The following is a 24634-nucleotide window of genomic DNA, read 5'->3' on the forward strand; positions in this document are numbered from 1 at the left end:
GAGGAAAAAGGAAGAGAAAGAGAGAGAGAGAGAATGGGGAGGAGGAAAAAGGAAAAGAAAGAGGGAGAGAGAATGGGAGTATTGCTTTCTTGCCCAGGCTAGAATGCAATTTAGTAATGGGTATTGAAAACCTCTTGTATACTGATAATTATACTTAATGATGTAGTCAGGAAGGAATAAGGGAAGAAGATAACAAACAAACAGCCAACCAATAATTCATTTAAACCTATGAAATGCTATGCGATTACTGAGGAGTGATTTACTTCCAATTATATAGTCACTTTTGGAATAGGTGTGAGGTGGTAATGTATGTTTTGTGTATTTGAAGTGGAGAGTTCTATAAATGTTTATTAAGTTTACTTGTTCCGGGTCTGAGTTCAAGTCCTGAATATCCTTGTTAATTTTCTGTCTCGTTGATCTATAGAATCGTTAGCTATTCTTGTTACATTGATCCTTTTACCATTATGTAATGTCCTTCTTTGCCTCTTTTGATCTTTGTTGCTTTAAAGTCTACTTTATCAGAGGCGAGAATTGCATCTCCTGCTTTTTGTTTATTTGTTTATTTTTACTCTCTGGTTAGTAAATCTTCCTCCTTCTCTTTGAGTCTTTGTGTATTGTTGCATGTAAGATGGGTCTGGATGCAGCATACCGATGGGTTTTGGCTTTTTATCCAATTGAAATATATATAAGTTTAATACTGGCGTTTGATGCTAGCTGGCTGTTTTGCCCACTAGTTGATGTAAATTTTTCATTGTATTAATGTTCTTTGCTTTTTAATATATTTTTGGAAAGGCTGATATTGGTTGTTCCTTTATATGTATAGTGCTTCTTTCAGAAGCTCTTGTAAAGCAGGCCTGGTGGTGGTGAACTCTCTAAGTACTTGTTTGTTTGCAAAAGATTTAATTTTTCCTTCGTTCATAAAGCTTAGTTTGGCTGGATAGGAAATTCTGGGTTGAAAGTTCTTTTCTTTAAGAATGTTAAATATTGGTCCCCACTCTTTTCTGGCTTGTAGGGTTTCTGCTGAGAGATCTGCTGTGAGTCTGATAGATTTCCCTTTGTGGGTAACCTGACCTTTCTCTCTGGCTGCCCTTAGTATTTTCTCCTTCATTTCAACCCTAATAAATCTGGCAATTATGTGCCTTGGGGTTGGTCTTCTTGAAGAATATCTTTGTGGTGTTCTCTGTATTACCTGGAGTTGAATATTACCTTGCCTTGCTAAGTTGGGAAAGTTTTCCTGAATGATATCCTGAAGAGCATTTTCCAACTTGGATTCATTCTCTTCATCACATTCAGGTACACCTATCAAACGTAGATTAGGTCTTTTCACATAGTCCCATATTTCCTGGAGACTTTGCTCATTCCTTTTTATCCTTTTTTCTCCAATCTTGTCTTCTCGTTTCATTTCACTGAGCTGGTCCTCGACTTCTGATATCCTTTCTTCTGCTTGATCAATTCGACTGTTTAAGCTTGTGCATGCTTCGCGAAGTTCTCGTGTTGTGCTTTTCAGCTCCATCAATTCACTTATATTCCTCTCTAAATTGTCCATTCTCGTTAGCATTTCGTCAAACCTTTTTTTAAGGTTCTTAGTTTCTTTGCACTGGGTTAGAACAAGTTCTTTTAATTCACAGAAGTTTCTCATCACCCACATTTTGAAACCTGCTTCTGTTATTGGAACACACTCGTTCTCCATTAAGTCTTGTTCCGTTACTGATGAGGAATTGCGATCCCCTGTAGAGGGAGAGGCATTCTGATTTTGAGTATTCTCTGCCTTTTTAGGCTGGTTTCTTCCCTTCATTATATATGTATCCGTCTGTTGTCTTTGTAATTACCGACTTTCTAACTAGGTCTCTGAGCGGACGTCCAACTTTTTGATTCCCAGCGCCGAAATCTGAGCAATCCACTGCACCGGCCAAAACAGCGGTGTTAAGATTGATGGTGCCTTTCTGCCCAGGAATCTCTGGACTCTGCACCAAGAACTGCCGCTTTAAGGCGCCAGCAAAACCGCCGCGCCGGCCACAAGAGTCGCTCTGGCGACCCGTGGAGCTCCTCCGCTGGGAATCTCCTGGTCCTTGAGCTACAAATATTCGTCTGAAAGTGTGGCGTCCTCTCGTTCTCTGTGCTTTCACTGGGAGCTACGTGCCCGAGCTGCTAGTGGTCAGCCATCTTGGATCTCTCTCTATGTTTGTGTCTTTTCTTATTTCCTTGAGCAGTGGCTTGTAGTTCTCCTTGAAGAGGTCCTTTACCTCCTTTGTTAGTTGTATTCTGAGATATTTTATTCTCCTTGTAGCAATTGTGAATGGGAGTTCGCTCTTGATTTGGCTCTCTGTTTGTCTGTTATTGGTATATAGGAATGCTTGTGATTTCTACACATTGATTTTGTATCCTGAGACTTTGCTGAAGTTGCTTATCAGCTTAAGGAGACTTTGGGCTGAGATGATGGGGTCTTATAAATATACAATCATGTCATCTGCAAATAGAGACAATGTGACTTTCTCTTTTCCTAATTGAATACCCTTTATTTCTTTTTCCTGTCTGATTGCTCTGGTTAAAACTTTCAATACTATATTGAATAAGAGTGGTGAGAGAGGGCATTCTTGTCTAGTGCCAGATTTCAAAGGGAGTGCTTCCAGTTTTTGCCCATTAAGTATGATATTGGCAGTGGGTTTGTCATAAATAGCTTTTATTATTTTGTGATACATTGCACTGATACCTAGTTTATTGACAGTTTTTAGCATAAAGGGCAGTTTAATTTTCTCAAAGGCCTTCTCTGCATCTATTGAGATAATCATGTGGTTTTGTCTTTGGTTCTATTTATGTGGTGGATAACATTTATGGACTTGCGTATGTTGAACTAGTCTTGCATCCCCGGGATGAAGCTGACTTAATTGTAATGGATAAGCTTTTTGATGTGCTGTTGCAATTAGTTTGCCAGTATTTTATTGAAAATTTTTGCATCTATGTTCATTATGGATATTGGCCTGAAGTTTTATTTTTTTGTTGGGTCTCTGCCAGGTTTTGGTATTAGGATGATGTTGGTCTTATAAAATGATTTGGGAAGGATTCCCTCTTTTTGGATTGTTTGGAATAGTTTCAGAAGGAATGGTACCAGTTCCTCTTTGTACATCTGGTAGAATTCAGCTGTGAACCTGTCCAGACCTGGACTTTTTTTTGGTTGGTAGGCTATTAATTGCTGCCTCAACTTCAGTCCTTGTTATTGGTCTATTCAGGGTTTCAACTTCTTCCCAGTTTAGTCTTGGGAGGGTGCAAGCATCCAGGAATTTATCCATTTCTTCCAGGTTTACTGGTTTGTGTACATAGAGGTGTTTGTAGTACTCTCTGATGGTAGTCTGTATTTCTGTGGGATTGGTGGTGATATCCCATTTATCTTTTTTTTATTGCATCTATTTGATTCTTCTCTCTTTTCTTTTTTATTAATCTGGCTAACAGTCTATCTATTTTGTTGATCTTTTTAGAAAACCAGCTCCTGTATTTATTGATTTTTTTGAAAGGTTTTTTGTGTCTCTATCTCCTTCATTTCTGCTCTAATCTTAGTTAATTCTTGTCTTCTACTAGCTTTTGAGTTTTTGTGATCTTGCTCCTCTAGCTCTTTCAATTTTGATGATACGGTGTCAATTTTAGATCTTTTGTCACTTATCATGTGTGCATTTATTGCTATAAATTTCCCTCTAGACACTGCTTTGAATGCATCCCAGAGATTCTGGTACATTGTGTCTTCTTTCTCATTGGTTTTGAAGAAAATCTTTATTTCTGCCTTTATTTCATTGTTTATCCGGTCTACATTCAGGAGCCCATTGTTCAGTTTCCATGAAGTTGTGTGGTTTTGAGTTAGTTTCTTAATCCTGAGATCTAATTTGATTGCATTGTGGTCTGAGAGACTGTTTGTTGTGATTTCCATTCTTTTGTATTTGCTGAGGGGTGATTTATTTCCAATTATTTGGTCAATTTTAGAGTAAGTGCGATGTGGTGCTAAGAAGAATGTATATTCTGTGGCTTTTGGGTGAAGAATTCTGTAGATGTCTATCAGGTCCTCTTGTTCCAGTTCTGCATTCAAGTCCTGGATATCCCTGTTGACTTTGTGTCTCGTTGATCTGTCTAATATTGACAGTGGAGTGTTAAAGTCTCCCACTATTGTTGTGAAGGAGTCTAAGTCTCTTTGCAGGTCATTAAGAACTTGCTTTATGTATCTGGGTGCTCCTGTATTGAGTGCATATAGTTAGCTCTTCTTGTTTTATTGATCCTTTCACTAGTATGTAATAACCTTTTTTGTCTCTTTTGATTTTTGTTGGTTTAAAGTCCATTTTTTCAGAGACTAGGATTGCAACCCCTGCTTTTTTTTGCTTTCCATTTGCTTGGTAGATCTTCTTCCATCCCTTTATTTTGAGTCTATGTGTGTCTTTGCATGTGAGATGGGTCTTCTGTATACGGCATACTGATGGGTCCTGACTTTTTACCCAGTTTGCCAGTCTATGTCTTTTGATTGGGGCATTTAGGTCATTTACATTTAAAATTAGTATTGTTATGTGTGAATTTGATCCTGCCATTTTGTTACTGGTTGTTTGTTTTGCCCATTGGTTGATGCAGTTTCCTCATTGTGTCGTCGATCTTTACCATTTGGTTCATTTTTGCAGTGGCTGGTACTGGATGTTCTTTTCCATGTTTAGAGCTTCCTTCAGGAGCTCTTGTAAGGCACGTCTGGTGGCGATGAAATCTCTCAGTAATTGCTTGTCTGTAAAGGATTTTATTTCTCCTTCACTTATGAAGCTTAGTTTGGCTGGATATGAGATTCTGGGTTGAAAATTCTTTTCTTTAAGGATGTTGAATATTGGCCCCCACTCTCTTCTGGCTTATAGGGTTTCTGCTGAGAGATCCACTGTAAGTCTGATGGGCTTTCCTTTGTGGGTGACCCGGCCTTTCTCTCTTGCTGCCCTTAGCATTTGTTCCTTCATTTCAATCCTGGTGAATCTGATGATTATGTGCCTTGGGGTTGCTCTTCTTGAGGAGTATCACTGTGGTGTTCTTTGTATGTCCTGTATTTGAATGTTGGCCTGCTTTGCTAGGTTGGGGAAGTTCTCCTGGATAATATTTTGAAGAGTGTTTTCCAGCGTGGATTCATTTTCCCCATCCTCTTCAGGTACACCGATCAAGCATAGATTAGGTCTTTTCACATAATCCCATATTTCTTGGAGGCTTTGTTCAGTTCTTTTCACTCTTTTTTCTCTTTTCGTGCCTTCTCTTTTTATTTCATTGAGTTGATCTTCAATCTCTGATATCCTTTCTTCTGCTTGATTGATTAGGCTATTGAAACTTGTGTTTCACAAGTTTACAAAGAACTTCAAGAAGTTCTCGTGCTGTGTTTTTAAGCTCCATCAAGTCGTTTATGTTCTTCTCTAGGCTGGTTATTCTAGTTAGCATTTCATCTAATCTTTTTGCAGGGTTCTTAGTTTCTTTTCATTGGGTTAGAACATGTTCTTTTAGCTCAGAGAAGTTGGTTATTACTCATCTTCTGAAGCCTGCTTCTGTCAGCTCATCAAAATCGTTCTCTGACCTGTTTTGTTGTCTTGCTGGTGAGTCATTGTGATCTCTCTAAGGAGGAGAGGTGTTCTGAACTTTGATGTTTTCATCCTTTTTGTGCTGCTTTCTTCCCATTTTCGTGGATTTATCTATCCTTGATCTTTGAAGTTGGTGATTTCGGGTGGGATCTCTGAGTGGATGTCCTTTCTGTTAAAGTTGGGGTTATTTCTCCTGTATGAGGCTTTTTTTTTTTTTTTTTAACGCAGGTGTCAATATGCTGCCTGAGACAATCTGTCTGTTGCCTGCCTGTGGAGGTGCTGCTGGGCTGCCTTGGTCTCAGCCAGGCTGCTGTTTACTCTTCACCTGGTTTCCACTTATGCTGGTGGGATTAGCCCCGCCTTTCCAATGGCGAGCTTCTTTCCCTTTGCTGAGCCCGCTGCTGCTCCCGGCTGGAGCTCCATCTGATGTGCCAAATGCGAAACTCTCCCGTGAGAGGGATTTCGGTTGCTGGATCTTGTGGGGGTGGGACCTGTCAGCCGTATCCTCTTCCCTGCTTTCAATTCTCCCTTCTATGAGATGGGCAGTTCCTTCTCACAAGCCTTCTTGGTGTTAGTCCATGACTCCACCCTGTTCTGCACCAACAAGGACCGGTCTGGCTGGGGCTGCTGGCCTGGGCTGTTGCCCGGGTCTGCAACTCGGGGCAGTTCTCAGCCAGGCGGCGTTTTCCTGGGCTGTGTGCTGCTGAAGTCTCGGAGTGAAGAGCTGTATCTGATTTGGAGTACCAAGGAAGTGATGCCCCCAACATCCTCCATGCCAGATACACTTCCCAGGTAGGGCAGTGCCCCACCTTGCCTCAGCTTGCCCTTTTTGGGCTGCTTTCACCAGCTTTTTTGGGGTTAATCCCGCTGTTCAACCAGTCCTTTTGGAATGAACCTGGCACCTTGCTCATTGACGCGGATATTGCTCTGGTTCTGTGTCTCACTCGGTGGGAGCTGCACTCTGAATAAGCAGCTTTTCGGCCATCTTGGTCCCCCTCCCTAAAAAATATACAATATTTTAATAGTAAATTTCAGATATCCAATTCTCACAGAATTCTTATTGATTTTTGTCAAATTCTTGTATCTCTGGCCAACCTAGGGTTGCATTGATGAAAGAGTGTAGTTTTGACCTGAATGTTAGTGGATATTTTTGTTTAGGTTAATGAAAGGCAAAAATGAAACAATGAAGACGTGGGAATTTCACTTCTTCATCAATGATATGAGCAACTTTTTGCTAAGTTGCATAATAGTTACAAATACTGGATGATTATTTCTTCTTTTTTGTTATTCATAACATGACGACTCCTTTTAAGTTTAATTTACCTTGTTAATATTTTATGTATCACTTTTAAAAGTCTAGATCTGGGTTGGCACATTACAGCTGTGGGTCAAATCTGCCCACACCCATTTGTTCATATTTTGTTTATGGCTGCTTTTGTACTGCAATGGCAGAGTTTTTTAATGGTGTGAGGTAGGAATCAAATTAAAAAAATTTTTAATGAATAGCTTATTGTCCTAGTGGTGTTTATAGCATAGAAGTATACTTTTCCTAGTGACCTGTGATGTTTCTTTTTTTTTTTTTTGAGACGGAGTTTCGCTCTTTGTTACCCAAGGCTGGAGTGCAATGGCGCAATCTCGGCTCACCGCAATCTCCGCCTCCTGGGTTCAAGCAATTCTCCTGCCTCAGCCTCCTGAGTAGCTGGGATTACAGGCAAGCGCCACCATGCCCAGCTAATTTTTTGTATTTTTAGTAGAGACGGGGTTTCACCATGGTGATATTTCTTTTGTCGTATGTCTAGTACTGTGTCTGTACTCTCTACTCTGTTTCATTAAACTATTTTTAATTTTTATACCAATAAAGTACTATCTTAATTGCTATCATTTTCTAAGATAAGTCTTGATTTCTTTTTCTTTTCCAAAAAATGTCCTGACTTTTTTTTTGGCTTTTTTTCTCTTTTAGAATTAGCTTTTCAAGTTTCACAAAAAAAACCTTACTAGAATTTTACTGGAAATTACCTAAATATTTATATAATCAACTTTGGGGAGAAATATCTTTCTTGGTATAAATATGTCTTTAATGTCTTTCAAGGGAGTTGTATAGTTGCATAATTTTCTACTTGAGGCTCTGCTTACTTTTAAAATAGCTGTATTTCTGAATACCAATTTATTTTGCCGTCATTGTTGAGCGTTTTATTTTATTTTTATTATTTATTATTTTTTAAGATGGAGCCTGTCACCAAGGCTGGAGTGCAGTGGCACAGTCTCAGCTCACTGCAACCTCTGCCTCCTGGGTTCAAGCCTGGCTAATTTTTATTTTAGCAGAGATGTGGTTTTGCCCTGTTGGCCAGGCTGGTCTCGAACTCCTGACCTTAAGTGATCCACCCTGCCTCAGCCTCCCAAAGTACTGGGATTAGAGACCTGAGCCACCATGCCTGGCCGGTCGAGTATTTTAAATGTTATATTTCTGTTTGTTGTTGATGCAGAGAAATACAGCCAAGTTTTTTTTAATCACTATTATATTCAATTACCTTGCTAAATTGTCTAATTTATTCTAATAATTTGTAGATTCTTTGCAGTTTCTATGTGGATAATCACATTGATTGCAAGTAATTCATTTTGTTGCCATATTTTAATCCTTCTACCTTGGTTTAATTCACCTCATATTATTGCATTGGCTAGTATATCCAGTATAATTTTGAATGGAAGAAGTGAGAATGAGTGCACTTCTTGGGTTCCCTCCTCTAAAGGGAATACTTCTGAATTTCACCTGCAATTATGATTTCTGCTACAGGCTTTAGGTTGATACATTTATGAAGTTAAATATTTTTTCTTCTATTCCTAGTTTGTTAAGTGTTCTCTCTCTTTAAAAACAAATTATGAATGAATGTTGAATTCTATTCAATACCTTTTCTTCATCCATTGACATGATCATATAGTTTTTTCCTTTGATCTGAAAATGTGACAATTTACATGAAAGAATTTTTAAAGATTAAGCTAATCTTATGTTCCTGGTATAAGCCAAATTGGCCATGATGGATTTTATTATATAGTTCATGATATGATATATGAATGATATATTTCATAATATAGCTAGGTTTTGCTTTCTGATATTAAGGATTTTTGCACATATGTTTATTTGCAAGATTATTATGTAACTTTCCTTTTTCATTTTCTGTCTGGTTTTGGTATCGAAATTATATTAGATTAGCAGGTACATTTCCTCTCAGGAATTCTTTGGAAGCACTTGTATAAAACTGGAATTAGGTTTCTTGAAAATTTGCTGTAAGTTGTTTACAATCCTATCTAGATCTTTTTCTTTCCTTTGAGGAAATATTTTAAATTGCTGACAAATTTTCTTCATTTAGAACTATTCATGTTTTCTATTTCTTTCTGAGCCAGGTTTTGTAAAATACAATGTAATTTTCCATGTAGTCTAAACTGTCAAATTTATTGTCATAAAGTTCTTCATAGTATTTTATTATCTTTTAAAATCTCTCTTTTAGGTATTTCTAGACATATTCTTCATTTGTGCTTTTTCTCTCTTTTTACTAGATCAATCTTACCAGAGGACTGCATCCATTATTATTTTTTCTTGAAGAACCACCATTTTTTCCTAAAATCATTTCTGTTATAATTTTGGTTTATTAATTTATATTATTATTATTATTTTTTGAGACAGAGTTTTTGCTCTTGTCACTCAGGCTGGAGTGCATTGGTGTGATCTTGGCTCACTGCAACCTTCACCTCCCGGGTTCAAGTGATTGTCCTGCCTCAGCCTCCCAAGTAACTAGGATCACAGGAGTGTACCACCATGCCCGGCTAATTTTTTGTATTTTTAGTAGAGATGGGGTTCTACCAGGTTGGCCAGGTTGGTCTCGAACTCCTGACCTCGGATGATCTGCCTGCCTTGGCCTCCCAAAGTGCCATGATTACAGGCTTGAGCCACTGTGCCCAGCCTGTTAATTTACATTCTTTTTACTGTTACTATTGCCTTTCTTCTTTCTTTGAGCTTACTTTGTTATAGTTATAACTTCCTAAGCTGGATACTTAGTTCACTTACTTTTAGCCTTTACTTTTAATATAAAAATTGAAGACTATACATGTTGTTTGAAGTATTTCACCAGGTGCATCCCATAAATTTTAATTTATAGCATTTTCATTATTTTCAATTGTAAATATTTTTACATTTTCTATGTGATTTTTCTTTGATTCGTGCTATATAGAAGTATGTTCTTTTTAAAATTGAGAAGCGTGTTCTCTAATGTCAATATTTTTTGTTTTCTTTTTGTTATTGACTCCATTATGTTGTGATCAGAGAGCATAGTCCATATGATATTGATTCTTTGAAAGTTGTTGAAACACTTTACTGCCTGAAATGTGGTCAATTTTTGTAAATGTTTCATATGTGAATGAGAATAATGTGTGTTCTCTAATTGCTGGGTACTGGGTTCTGTATATATCTATTACATTAAATTGTAATGTTCAAAGACTCAGTTACTACAAGATATGCGTTGAAATCTTCCATTTTGAACACCTGGATCCCGCTATGTCTAAAACATCTATCTTTGGATTTCTTTTTTTTTTTTTCATTTGAGCCAATGAATGTTTGTTTTTTTGCTTGAGTGGGCTTGGATTGGGTTTTGTTCCACAAAGCTAAATGTCTGTCAATGGACATTTAGGTTGCTTCCACCTTTTGGCTGTTGTGAATGATGCTATGAAAATAGATATGCAAGTTTCTTTTTGAGACCCTGCTTTCAACTCTCTTTTTAATGTTTTGAAGAGCTGCCATACTCTTTTTGTAATGGCGACACTATTTTACATTTTCACCAATGGTGCACAAGGGTTTCAGGTTCTCCACATTCTCCCTAATATCTGTTATTTTCAATTTCGTTTGACTATAGGCATCCTCATGGGTGTGCGGTGGTATCTCTTGTGGTCAACACATTTTTATCATGCTTCTGGCACTGTGCTAGTGCAGCACAGTGAACACACAGAACTGGAAGCCTTGTGGGTATAAAGTATACACACAACTAAATTACAGTTTTGCAAATTGCTCTAAGGGAGAACTTCTCCAAAGGAGAAGTTACTGGGAATGGGGTGGAGGGCATTACTTACTCCTAGAGGAGGGGCATCTCTTAAAGAGAGACACGGTAGCTCGCTCCCATGCATCCTCCTGGGATGGAGAACTTTTCATGATGTTCCCTTAACAGGCTTCTAGGGAGGTGACCTTTTAGCTGCTTAGTTTTCAGAGGCCCACAGGTCCTTTCTTAGCACATAGCAGCCTTCGGGACTGGGGCTTGCCAAATATCTTCAAAAATCCCCAAAGAGCTCTTACGCTGGCAAACAGTTTTCCATCAATAAACAGGGCAGTGCTTCCTGCCTAGATGCCTGTTAAATTTGCTTCTCCCCAACAGTGAATCACTCTTAGCAAATGTTGCCTTGTTGGGCAGGATGCTCTGGTGACCCTAAGGCCGCTTGGTTTTCTGTGATCCCTTTTTCCAATTTGTGGCCAGAAGATGGTCATTGGGGGTGAGGGTAAGTGGTGGTAAATGGAGTCACCAGAGGTGGCAGGATGGTTGCTATGTTTGAGTGTATTTTCCATTCTTTCTAAATAGTTTTTTTTTCCTTCTTTTTATTTAGATGGAGTCACACTCTGTCTCCAAGGCTGGAGTGCAGTGGTGAAATTTCAACTCACTGCAGCCTCCACCTCCCTGGTTCAAGCAATTCTCGTGCCTCAGCCTCCTGAGTAGCTGAGATTACAGGCACGCACCACCATGCCTGGCTAATTTTTGTATATTCAGTAGAGATGGGGTTTCACCATGTTGGCCAGGCTGGTCTTGAACTCTGGATCTCAGGTGATCTGCCCGCCTCAGTCTCCCAAAGTGCTGGGATTACAGGTGTGAGCCACCATGCCTGGCAGCTAGTTTTTAAAATATGTATATAGAGTAGCAAGATTGGACCCAATGATCTTTTCTTGCATGGCATTTGGGGAGCTTGAGAGGAGGTGCTTAGGGCAGTCATTTTAACACTTTCTTTGAAGAGACAGGATGACACCACCCAGTTATGCTAAATTCTTGGAAAATTAGTACAATAGCCTGCTCTTTCTCATTCAAGAATGTCCAGAAGAAAGCCAAATTATAGGCTAGACACAATGGCTCATGCCTGTAATCTCAGTGCTTTGGAAGACTGGGGTGGGAAGATGGTTTGAGGTCAGGAGTTCAAGACAAGCTTGGGCAACATAGTGAGCCCTCATCTCTACAAAAAATTTAAACCAATCAGCTGGGTATGGTGGCACCTGCCTGTAGCCATAACTACTCAGGAGACTGAGGTGGGAAGATCACTTGAGCCCAGGAGTTCAAGATTAGAATGAGCTATAATTATGCCATTGCACTCCAGCCTGAGCGATAGAGCTCTAAAAAAAAAAAAAAAATCCAGCTGGGCGCGGTGGCTCACGCCTGTAATCCCAGCACTTTGGGAGGCTGAGGTGGGCGGATCACGAGGTCAAGAGATCAAGACCATCCTGACCAACATGGTGAAACCCCGTCTCTACTAAAAAATACAAAAATTAGCTGGGCGTGGTGGTGCGCACCTGTAGTCCTAGCTACTCGGGAGGCTGAGGCAGGAGAATTTCTTGAACCCAGTAGGTGGAGGTTGCAGTGAGCTGAGATCGTGCCACTGCACTCCAGCCTGGCGCCTGGCAATGGAGCAAGACTCCTCTGTCTCAAAAAAAAAAAAAAATCCAAATTATAAGTATAATATTATAGCAAAGCATACTTGGCATAGCACCTGGCACTTAGACCTGTGCTCAAGACCATAAGCTATTTTTATTTTATTATTGTTTTTGAGATGGAATCTCTCTGTGTTGCCCAGGTTGGAGTGCAGTGGTGCGATCTTGGCTCACTGCAATCTCCTCCTCCTGGGTTCAAACAATTCTCCTGCCTCAACCTCCTGAGTAGGTGGAATTATGGGCACCCATCACCATACGCAGTTAATTTTTGTATTTTTAGTAGAGACAGGGTTTCGCCATTTTGGCCAGGCTGGTCTCGAACTCCTGATCCAAGTGATCCTTCCACCTCAGCCTCCCAAAGTACTGGGATTACCAGTGTGAGCCACCATGCCCAGCCTATTTTTAATTAATTATTATTATGTATGTTTTAGGCTTAACTTTCGACCAGGGGTAGCCAAACCACACCCCCATGGTCCAAATCCATCCTGCCACCTATTTTTGTATGACCTAAGAACTAAATAATTTTTTGCATTTTTAAGTTGCTAAAAAAGAGAGTAGCCGGCCGGGCATGGTGGCTCACGTTTGTAATCCCAGCACTTTGGGAGGCCGAGGTGGGTGGATCACGAGGTCAAGAGATCAAGATCATCCTGGTCAACATGGTGAAGCCCCATCTCTACTAAAAACACAAAAAATTAGCTGGGCATGGTGGTGCGTGCCTGTAATCCTAGCTACCCAGGAGGCTGAGGCAGGAGAATTGCTTGAACCCAGGAGGCGGAGGTTGCGGTGAGCCGAGATCTCGCCATTGCACTCCAGCCTGGGTAACAAGAGCGAAACTCCATCTCAAAAAAAAAAAAAGAGAATAATAGTCCCTGACATGTGAAAATTGTATGAAATTCAAATTGCAGCATCTTTAAATAAAACTTTATTGGAACACAGCATTACCTGTTTGTCTGTGACTGCTTTTATACCACAATGGCCAAGTTAAGTAGTTGCAGCAGAGACCATATGACCCACAAAGTCTCAAATATTTATTATCTGTTCATTTACAGGAAAAGTTTGTCAAAACTCTCACTAGACTGTCATATCCATTGGAATCCGCAAGTACATACTTGTTGAATATTTGTTGTATCTGTGAGGTTCAAGACCATGTTTGTCTTGGTCACCATTGTCTTTCTCTCTCTTTCTTTCTTTCTTTCTCTTTCTTTCCTGTCTTTCTGTCTTTTTTTTTTTTGGAGTTTCACTCTCTTGCCCAGCCTGGAGTGCAGTGGTGCCATCTTGGCTCACTGCAACCTCCGCCTTCTGATTTCAAGCAATTCTCCTGCCTCAGCCTCCCCAGTAGCTGAGATTACAGGCATGTGCCATCATGCCCAGCTAATTTTTTTTTTTTTTGGTATTTTTAGTAGAGACGGGGTTTCGCCATGTTGGCCATGCTGGTCTTGACCTCCCAACCTCATGATCTGCCCACCATGGCATCCCAAAGTGCTGGGATTACAGGCATGAGCCACCGCGACCAGTCTCACCATTGTCTTTCTATTTCTGAATACAGAATTGATCTCAGTCTTTCTGTGGAGTTCATCATAATGCAGATGTCTTGGGATTTTCTGGCTTTCATGGGTCCTCCTCCATTACAGTTATTATATAATTGTTTGAGCTCTGTTTTGCATTGATTTGGAAGAATTGCAGTTTTGTACCAGGCAGTCCTTCCCAGGCATTTCTGAGGGTCCCTGAGGAATGCTTTCACGTTCCCACATCTGTTTTAAGATATTCCCCTGGAAGCCTCCTCCTAAGTTCTCTGGCTGGACATCTTTCATTGCCCTCATTAGCCCCACTTCTTTTACTGGAGACCTGGAGGTGAGAGCAGAAAAACATCATAGGAAAACCTGGACCCTGAATCCTGGACTTCACATGTTTTAGAGCTCATACATTGTGCTCATGAGCACCCCAGCTGGTGAACCTTTCTCTCCTGCCACGGTGTTGTGGGCTCTGCCTGTTTCCCATGTCGGTGGTGGCTTTGACTATCTCTCCTCCAGATCCCAACTTCCACTTTGTTCCAGAGAGGGAAGAGAATCCTTTCCTCTCCATCACACAGAAGTATTCTTCAGAGAGATGCATTTCTTCCCCTCCGTGAAGACCTTTTCAGAAGAGATTTTGGCCAGGCACGGTGGTTCACACCTGTAATCCCAGCTCTTTGGTAGGCCAAGGTGGGCTAATTCCTTGAGGTTGGGAGTTCAAGACCAGCCTGTCTAACATGGTGAAACTTCGTCTCTGCTAAAAATACAAAAGTTTACCCAGGCATGGTGGTGAGTACTTGTAATCCCAGCTACTCAGGAGGCTGAGACATGAGAATCACTTGAGCTGGGAGGTGGAGGTTGCAGTGAGCTGAGATTGTGCCACTGTACTTCAGCCTGGATGACAGAACAAGACTCCATCTAAAAAAAAAAAAAAAAAAAAAAAAAAAAAGAAAGAAGAGGAAATTGCTTCCCCTTTGCTTAAATGAAATGCCTTCAAGAGCCCGAGAGTGTTCTCCCAAAACAAAACAAGTTTTCCCTCCTGTTTTCTTCAGACCCACTGTGATGAACTCAATTTCCATCTGATGAGTAGCTAAAAAAAATACTGGTGGCTTTAAAATACCTGTTTGTCCCCCACTTTGAGTCTATAAGTTAGTAGAAAATACCAGAATTCAGTTTCACAGCACAAATGAATAAGTGAATGAACCTCCTCTATATATGTATATGGTAAAATACAATGATCTGTATAATTTCATATAGCACATATATGTAGTATATAAATATACGTACTTTTCTCTGTATAGCGTATCATACAGTAAAATGTTATAGGGCCAGGCACGGTGGCTCATGCCTGCAATCCCAGTGCTTTGGGAGGCTGAGGCAGGAGGATGACTTGAGGCGTGAAGTTTAAGTCCAGCCTGGGAAACATGGTGAGACCCTGTCTCTACAAAACATTTAAAAAAGCCAGGTGTGGTGGTGCACACCTGTGTTCCTAGTTTCTTGGGAGACCGAGGCAAGAGGATTGATTGAGCCTAGGATTTGGAGGCTGCAGTGAGCTACGATTGCACCACTGTACTCCAGCCTGAATGACAGAGCGAGTCTCTGTCTCAACGAATAAATAAATAAATAAATAAAATAATGTATTGAATTACCTAAAAACATTGACACTTCATTGTTAGTGGCTCATGTCTTTTTTACTTCATAGGGATCCAGGCCCAATGTTCGTTAGTCTCTGTTTCAGAAACGCTGGGCCTAAGAGCCAGGTGCTGAAGCCTGAAATCATAAGATGAAATTCTGATTAGGCTTCTTGGCTTCACTCATACTTTTTCATGCCCACAGCCTGGTATCCTCCTCCCACGTTAGCCAGTTCTAGTGTTTAAAAATGATCCCCACAGTCCCTAGGACTGGGGGCAAGGGAGGTGAGCAGTGAGGATGGGACAACTGTGGGCATTGATCGATGACCTCCTCTTCCTGGAAGAGTCTTCCAAGTGTTTGCCCCACCAGTAGCAGGTTATTCTAGGCTTCTAAGTCTGTGGGGTGTGATGGTGTTAATAACATCCTGTGCTGAGTGGGCACAGGTGGAGGAAGTGGATACCCAGGAAGCTGGAGGAAGGGAAGAGAGGCATTCAGTGGGTTCACAGGCTGAGAAAAGCACTTTGATGTGCTAGTGGGATCTGGTGTTAGACTCTGGCTTTGAGGTCCTTTCGGGGTTAACAGTTATGATCAAAGAACCAGTGGCATTGGTGATGGTGGTGAGAAGAATGCCTGTTTATGTCTTTTTCTTTGCTACTTTTTTCTTTATAATGAAGGTCATAGATTCATTTTTTACATTTAAAAATATATGTAAGAGAATAAAAATGGATCCCGTCACTGGAAGATTTCATCAAAAAATATCTATGGAGCTTCACCTGTGTCTAGATTTTAGGTTCTGGGAATAGAGGGAGAACAAAAGAGACATACTCCCTCCTGCCTGGAATTTATGAACAAATGAATAAGATATTTTCAGATAGTGATAAAGGCAAGGGAGAAAATAAAAGAGAACATACAAGTATCTTGGTGAGAGGTTAGTTTAGCAAGAGGTGATCATTATTCACATTTGTGTGTATGGTTTTCAAGGTCCTTTTCCCCTTCAGTATCTGTCCTTCTCCTTGCATTCTGATCTAATTATGCATCATCTATCTAACAATGAGATCATGATGGACGCTCTGTGTTGTAACCTTATTTTTTTCACTTACTTGGGAACATCTTTCTGTTTCATTTATTCATTGGCATCATTATTTTTACAGATGCAGAGCAATTCATCACATAGGCTATACCATACTTACATAACCAGTTCTTTATGATTGCACATAGGTGGCTTCTATTGTGGTGAAAAGATGCTGTGTCTGGAACCTGTCCCTTTCCTTCCATTGCCACTACTACCTCCCTGGCTCAGGTTTGGGAGGTGGCAGGTCCCTCGCTTGGACCATTGAAGTAGCCTCTTAACTAGTCATCTGGCTTCATTTTATACTCCTCTGCCAAGGTCTTATATTTCTGATCATGCTACTCTTCGGCTTCCAAACTACCACTGGCTTTCTATTGCCTGCGCAATAAACCTAAACATCTTGGATTTATGATGGTTGGGTTGTACACTAGTAAAACTGGATGGCTTGAATAAGCACGTGAAAAGATGCCAAACACCCATAGTCATTAAAAAAAGGCAAATCAAAAGCCACAATGAGATACCACTTCACCTTTATTAGAGTGGCTGTTAAAAACAACAATAACAACAATGGAATATAACAAGTGTTGGCAAGGATGCAGAGAAATTGGAACCCTTGTACATTGCTGGTGGGAATGTAAAATGCTGCAGCCGCTGCAGAAAACAGTATGATGGTTCCTCAAAAAGCTGAACAGAATTACTACACAACCCAGCAAGTTCACTTCTAGGTAGATAATCAAAAGAATTGAAGACAAGGACTTGAACAGATCAATGTTTATTGGCTGTTGCAGCACAATAGCCAAAAGGTGGAAACAAACCACATATCCATCCACCGATGAATGGAGAAAGGGAATGTGGAACATTCTTACGATGAGATATTACTTAGGTGTACAAAGGAATGAAGATACGGAACATCCCTCAACACAGATGAAACTTGAACACATTATGCTGAGTGATATAAGCCAAACACAAAGTGATAAATGTTGTACAATTTCACTTACACAAAATATATAGATTAGGTGAATTTACGGAGACAGAAAGTAGATTAGAGATTACCATGTTCCTGGGAATGGGGAGTTATTGCTTAATGGGTACAGAGTTTCTGCCAGGGTGATGGAAGAGTTTTGGAAGACAGAAAGAGTTTCAAGACAGTGATGATGGTTGTACAGCAATGTGAATGTAATTAATGCCACTGAATTGTAAACTTAAAAATGATTAAAATGGAAAATTTTATATTAGGTATATTTTAGTATAATTTTTAAAAACCTGGAAGAGATGTCCATCCCTGTCTCCATGACTTCACTCACATGGCTTGCTGTAGCTGGGGCACATTTTTCTTGCATCTCTGCCTATTGAAATCTCATTCTGTTTTCAAGGCTTATCTCAAATAAGACCTCCTTCCTTGATGACTTTTCGAACTTACTGTCTCCCTATGTGTTCTCAAACCAATGTGATCTTCCATTTGTTTGAGCTCTCAGACTATGTTCTATGTCTCTTTGGGGCTGTTTCTTTGCCTTCATCACCTACTAAGCTGTAAGTTCTTTGAGTAGAGGGACCTTGTTTTATTCATCTTTGCATTATTCACCCAATAAATATTTACTGAGGCCATGCTATGTGGTAGCCTGGAATATAATGCCAGTACGCTGTAAAAAGTCAATGACTATCCAATTAAGTTGGCATGTCATACATGGCCTGGACCTCAGATTTTTTAAGGACTTTCAGAGTGTGTAACCTTAAGGAAGAGTCAGTGTCCTCCCTACTTAATAGTCTTCTTGGCTCTCATTCTTGGTAGTGGACTATAATAGGTAGTTTTTGCTTTCTTGTGGGAACAATATATCATTCTTGATTTTGGGAAATCAATTTCTTTCTTCTTCCTTGACTCCAACCCACATGATTTGAGTGATCTGCTGTGTTTTTACATTATCTTTCTCTGTTGGTTACTATTGATTGGCTCAAGGTGAACACCTGACGCAAGCTGGATCAGTCAGAGCTTTGCCCTAAAATTTTTGAAACCAGAACACAGAGGAGAGCATGGGGAGTTGAGAAGCCCCATTTCCACCTGTGTTAGAAGCTGGCATGCAGCAGAATAGGATGTGGCTGATGTACAGAGAAGAAGAGAGAAGCAGAGAGAAAAGGCCACCGGTACCAGTTGTATCAAAGACCCATCTGCATCTTTGCTCATTTCAGATCTTGATGTTTCAACACTTCATTGTACTTCTCGAAGCAACAAATTCCCCTTTAGTCTAAGTTAGTTTGGGTTTAGACTCTGTCACTTGCAACCAAATTGCTGCAACTCTCTGAGCTTCAGTTTCCTCGTTATAAAGTATTGATAGTGACCCCTTCCTCCTATTTAAAAAATTTGATGCATATAAAGTGCTTATGATGGTTCCTGGCACATTTACCTACCCAATAAATGTTAACAACAATTACTATTTGAATCAGCATTCATAGTGCCTGGAGATGATGTGAATGAGAACAAAAGTCTATCAAATAAGAAAAGAAATGGTTCTGATTTTTCTTTAAGCTCTGTCCAAGACAGAAGGGCCATTTTATTTTTCATGACTTTAGTACCTCTTTGCTTTACGTCCTTGTAAGGCCTAGACATGCTTCCTTCATTGATGACAAGGAGTTCTCACCACCGTTAGCCAGTTCTCATTGTGGTGTCTCCACTCTGGGGGTCTGAGACACAGATGGGCTTGTTCCATACTCTGAAAGGAGCCTTGCCTCACTACATTCCCATTTGGCTCCAACTGATAGACACTCAGTATACAGTTCCAAGGCTTAATTGCATTCTGCTTGTATGTTGCCAAACACTAAAACCTTGTTGTTGGAGTTAAGTGTTTTGGGAAATGTTCTGTAATAGTTCACCAACCGAGACTTCAAAAAGTTGGAATTACTGAATGAGCTGCCAGATCTGAACTTGATCTCCAGTTGTCCCACCTGTGCTCACTGGAGAGGAACATGTTGAAACTTTCCCTGTGAGCTCTGTGAATTCATTTAAGAAATATTCAGTCCCTGCAGTGGCATTTAGTGGCACATAGTAGGCTCTCAATTGTGGATTAGCTGACGGGGGTGGCCAAGTATACATATTCAACAGGTTACAACAAGAGTTATGAATATTTATTAAGGCAGTTATGACGTGTACTGAACAAATGTTCATGTTACATATGACTTCACCTTGGGGTGGGGCTTGATGTTTGCATGTATTATAATTAGATCTTATGTGTCAAAATGTATTTTTAGGAAGAAGGAACTCATATGCACAGCCTCTGTAAACCGGCCAGAATCAGTCCATGGCTGGTGGTCTTTTTGTTAGGAGAAAGTTATTGAAATCAGTTTCTTGGCTAATCCAAGCTGTAGTTATGGCTGGTGGAATGAGAGCGGTGTTGGGGAGGATCAGTCAGTGTCTGGTGGTTGGTAAGTTGCAGTTGCTTTAACATTGCTTATCTCAAGACCCTTGCTTGTTTAGCTGCTAGAGAAAAAGAAAAACCTCGTGGCAGTTAGAATACAGTTTATTCTTTAAGTGTAGGAGTGTGTGACTTAACCCTTTCGTGGCATGGCCTTAGGCCCTGTTTATAACTTGGTATCTTACTGCTACAAAGAATTCATTTTGTCGGTCTCATGATCTCTATTTTAACATGAACGCTGGTCAGTTGTGTCTAAACTACACGAAAGAGGGGGTATAACAGGGTGTGTTGAACCTCCTGTTCTTGTCATGGCTGTGAACTCACTTAAGGTTTTTCTTGGGGTCTCTTTGGCCAAGACGGGATCTGTTCTGTCAGTGGGGCAGAGGGCTTAAGACTTTTAGTTTACATAGCATGTCTCAGTTTGGACTGGCCATGTGTCAAGGGCTCAGTAGCCACATGTGGCTAACGACCACCATGTTGCAGCTCTAACCCATTCCTCACCCTGCAGACAGAGCAAACTTTCTAAAATGTAAATATCACCAGTTTTCTCAAAAATTTAGAACATACCCCTGCATACCCCTGGCTTCCTATTACTCTCAAGATAAATTCTTCAGGGTTCCTTGTCATTTATTTCCAACTCGCCCCATAACTTCACGTATGGACCTTCCAGCCCTAACACACATCTTTTTTCTCCCCTAATATATAATTGTTTTTCAGGTCACTGTGACTTGGCACAGGCGGTTTTCTCCACTTGAAATGCCATTCCTGTTCTCTTGTTCTTCCCACTTCTTCACCTGGAAAACTCCTCCCCTCAAATGCCTTCTCACTTATTATACACAATCTTCCAGGATTCCTCTGGGATGGGTTAGTCCAGCCCTCCTGTGGATTCATATGGAACGTTGAACACAGCTTTTATCATATTTGTTGGTAGCTGCCTATGTGCTCACATCTCTCACAAGGTCAAACACGTCACCAGAGCACGGATCATGGTGCATTTCCCTTTCTGCTCCCAGTGCCTTCCTCTCTCAGTGCCTGTCAAATATTTGACACGTACTATTAGACCCAACTCCTTCCATTCATTTGTGTTGCTTGCCTGGTCTTGGTCGAAATGTAGATTTGGGACCCTCATAATCTAGCTCTCTGATTTTATAGATGGGGAAACTGAAGCCCTAGAGGAAAAGAAGACTCAATGTATTACCATCTGACCCACTTCCTGGCTATCCCTGTTCATCTATCTGCTGTTCTTCATTGGTGAGTTTTCTGAAAATGTAAAATGTCATTAACTTGAAGAAGAGATGAGGAGGCCAGGTGGGCTACTTTGTAAATTTGTATCCCCTTCCTCCCCTGTTGGAACTGCTTTACAAGTGAGATCCAGCTGCTGTTTTGGCAAACTTGGATGGTGATGTTTCTGTGTCACCCCAGGTAAAAATGGTTTGGGGTGGATGATCTGCTTTTTGATCCCCTGAAGCCTCAACTCTCTTTTTGATCATGGAGTGGGGTTGGGGGAGAAAGAGAAAGAGAGAGAGAGAGAGAGAGAGATTCAGAATGTGCTTAGAAAAACCAGTTTGTGGGGTGAACTAAAGAACATTGCAGAGTGGCCGGGCATGGTGGCTCACATCTGTAATCTTAACACCTTGGGAGGCCAAGGTGGGTGGATCATGAGATCAGGAGTTAGAGACCAACCTGGCCAATATGGTGACACCCCGTCTCTACTAAAAATACAAAAATCAGCCGGGCATGGTGGCATGTACTTATAGTGCCAGCTATTCAGGAGGCTGAGGCAGAAGAATTGCTTGAACCCAGGAGGCAGAGTTTTCAGTGAGTTGAGATCATGCCACTGCACTCTAGCAGCCTGGGCAACAGAGTGAGGAGAGACTCTGTCTCAAAAAAAAAAGAACACTGCAGAGCATTATTTCATGTTCCTTAATTTAGGTACTTGGCCATTTGACTCCCATTAAACTGGAAGTTGCATGTTTAAAAAAAAACCTCTATGTAAAGTTAAGCTTTTTATGAACAAGTTTGGGGCATTGTTTCTCTTGGCAAACTCACTTTTGTTGGGAGAGAAGCTAGAGCGCCAAGGAGGAGACAGAGGAAGGGTTAATTAGGAGATCAGTTGCCTGGGGTCATTTAATGCAAGGGAAGAGAACTCATCTTTCAGTATCTGAGAGCATCACTGGGGTACAGAGAGAGGAATGCCAATTAATAGGCATTCTTGGTGCTCCAGAATTAATATTAGGAGATTTAAAGATGAGGCATTGGAAGCTTATCAGAAGTAACACTGGGGATGAGAAGACAAGAATACCACCATTATCCCTCTCATACTGTGTCATGCCCAACTTCTCTTGGGTTTCTTGGCTTGCTTGATACCAGACACGTGGTCTCTTTCTCAGTACAGACTGAATGAGGGTGCCAGGGTCAATCCATACTCAAACTACTCGTAAAGCTTCAAACAGACTTTCACTAAGATAGCTATAAATATAAGTTCTAATTTTTTTCTGCTCCCTAATGGATCATCTTGTGCAGCCCTTCCACTTTGAAGACCACTGAGCTAGGAAATTTACTTACCCAGCACCTCTTTTCACAGTGGTAGAGACATGAGGGTTGGCTCTCATAACAATCCCCACCTTGCATTTGTTTCATGCTCTTTTAAATCCAAATTGGCACTTTCACACCTGCTGCAAAATGGAGTGATAAAACATCTGTGTTCTTAGTCTTTCCCTTTTCTCTTGATTGATGTTGTGAATTTAACTCAGGATTTTGCTTTAGCATTACCTGTGTGATATATCCCATGATAGTGCCTTCTTCTATGACCTCACTTGCCCTCTTAGAGGAAAGGGTCTAGAATTTGACTATGCTTATACATGGATCTATTTTCTTTCTCCTGTTGCATTAATTAGGTATCAGTTTGTTGCAAGTGAAGGAAATCAAATTAAATCTGGCTTCAGCAGAAAGAGAAGTTGTTAGACACCATAACCAAAGGTTCAAAGATCTGGCTAGAGAGCCAGGTGCCCAAATGATGTGACAAGATTTGATCTCTCTTTTGCTGCATTTCTTGGCTTTGTTTTCCTCTCTTTGTTGGCAATTTCTCTCTGTGTGCTGGTTCTGAGAAGCAGTGGGATTATTTCATCCTTAGTGTCAGCAGTTCCAGAAGAAAGAGGGCTTCTTGTTCTCTCTTCCAGTTCCAACAGAAGTTCAGGAACTGAGTTTTGTTGGATTACTCTGGGTGTCCATTCTGAACCATTTGCTATGATTAGGGAAATGTCATGCTTGGATTATCTAGGTCTTAGTCACATGCCCACACCTGGCACTGTATTGAAGCATTGCTCAATCCACAATGAATGAGAGTCAGGAGGAAGGGGTTGCTGCCTGAAGAAGAGGGAGTAGGCAGGCCAAGCTACACATTTGTTCCACCTCTCAGTGAGGACTTCCTTTGACAGAGGCTTAACCACAGAGTTGGAATGATTCAGTCCTTTGCCTGAATTACAGCTTTCGTTTTGCTATGTAATTGTGACGCTAACTATCCGGAGGTAGTTCAAAACTTACAGATTAAGGGTACACAAGAATGTTCTCAATTAAGAGATCATTCATAGAGGTCCCAGGCCACCTACATTTCTGACCAACTGGCTACAATTTGGGGGTTCCCATTAGCCCCTCTGGTCCATTAATTCACCACCAATTCCACAGAAATACAAACTATCATCAGAGATTACTACAAACACCTCTATGCACATAAACCAGTAAATCTAGAAGAAATGGATAAATTCTTGGACACTTATACCCTCCCAAGACTAAACCAGGAAGAAGTTGAATCCCTGAATAGGCCAATAACAAGGGCTGAAGTTGAGGCAGCAATTAATAGCCTACCAACCAAAATAAGTCCAGGACCAGACAGGTTCACAGCCAAATTCTACCAAATATACAAAGAGGAGCTGGTATCATTCCTTCTGAAACTATTTCAAATAATACAAAAAGAGGGAATCCTCCCTAACTCATTTTATGAGACCAACATCATCCTGATACCAAAACCTGGCAGAGACTCAACAAAAAAAGAAAACTTCAGGCCAATATCGATGATGAACACAGATGCAAAAATCTTCAACAAAATACTGGCAAACCGATTGCAACAGTCCATCAAAAAGCTTATCCATCACGATCAAGTAGGCTTTATCCTGGGGATGCAAGGCTGGTTCAACATATGCAAGTCCATAAAACATAATCCACCACATAAATAGAATCAAAGACAAAACCACATGATTATCTCAATAGATGCAGAGAAGGGCTTCGACAAAATTCAACAGCCCTTTCTGCTAAAAACTCTTAATAAGCTAGGTATTGATGGAACGTATCTCAAAATAATAAATGCTATTTATGACAAACCCACCACCAATATCATACTGAATGGGCAAAAACTGGAAGCATTCTCTTTGAAAACTGGCACAAGACAAGGATGCCCTCTCTCACCACTCCTATTCAACATAGTATTGCTCCTGGCCAGAGCAATCAGGCAAGGAACAGAAATAAAGGGTATTCAATTAGGAAAAGAAGAAGTCAAACTGTCTCTATTTGCAGACGACATGATTGTATATTTAGAAGACCCCATCGTCTCAGCCCAAAATCTCCTTAAGATGATAAGCAACTTCAGCAAAGTCTCAGAATTCACTAACATATATATCATATTTTGTTGAGTTCTTATCTGTGTATAAGACAGAACAACCCACAGG

General features: G+C 40.6%; 1 long non-coding RNA gene across 2 annotated transcripts in view; it reads left to right on the forward strand.

Annotated features, from left to right (window-relative positions):
• LOC110569265 (uncharacterized) overlaps nt 1-24634 on the forward strand; it is a 290201-nt gene that overhangs the window by 94049 nt on the left and 171518 nt on the right. For both annotated transcript variants that reach the window (XR_010343815.1, XR_002479369.2), the window contains exon 2: nt 21066-21164. This is a non-coding gene — a long non-coding RNA (uncharacterized LOC110569265). The remainder of the gene's footprint in view (nt 1-21065; nt 21165-24634) is intronic.

Source organism: Aotus nancymaae, unplaced genomic scaffold (assembly GCF_030222135.1).
Source record: "Aotus nancymaae isolate 86718 unplaced genomic scaffold, 86718_ANA_hifiasm-v0.15.2.pri h1tg000021l, whole genome shotgun sequence".
Lineage (NCBI taxonomy): Eukaryota > Metazoa > Chordata > Mammalia > Primates > Aotidae > Aotus > Aotus nancymaae.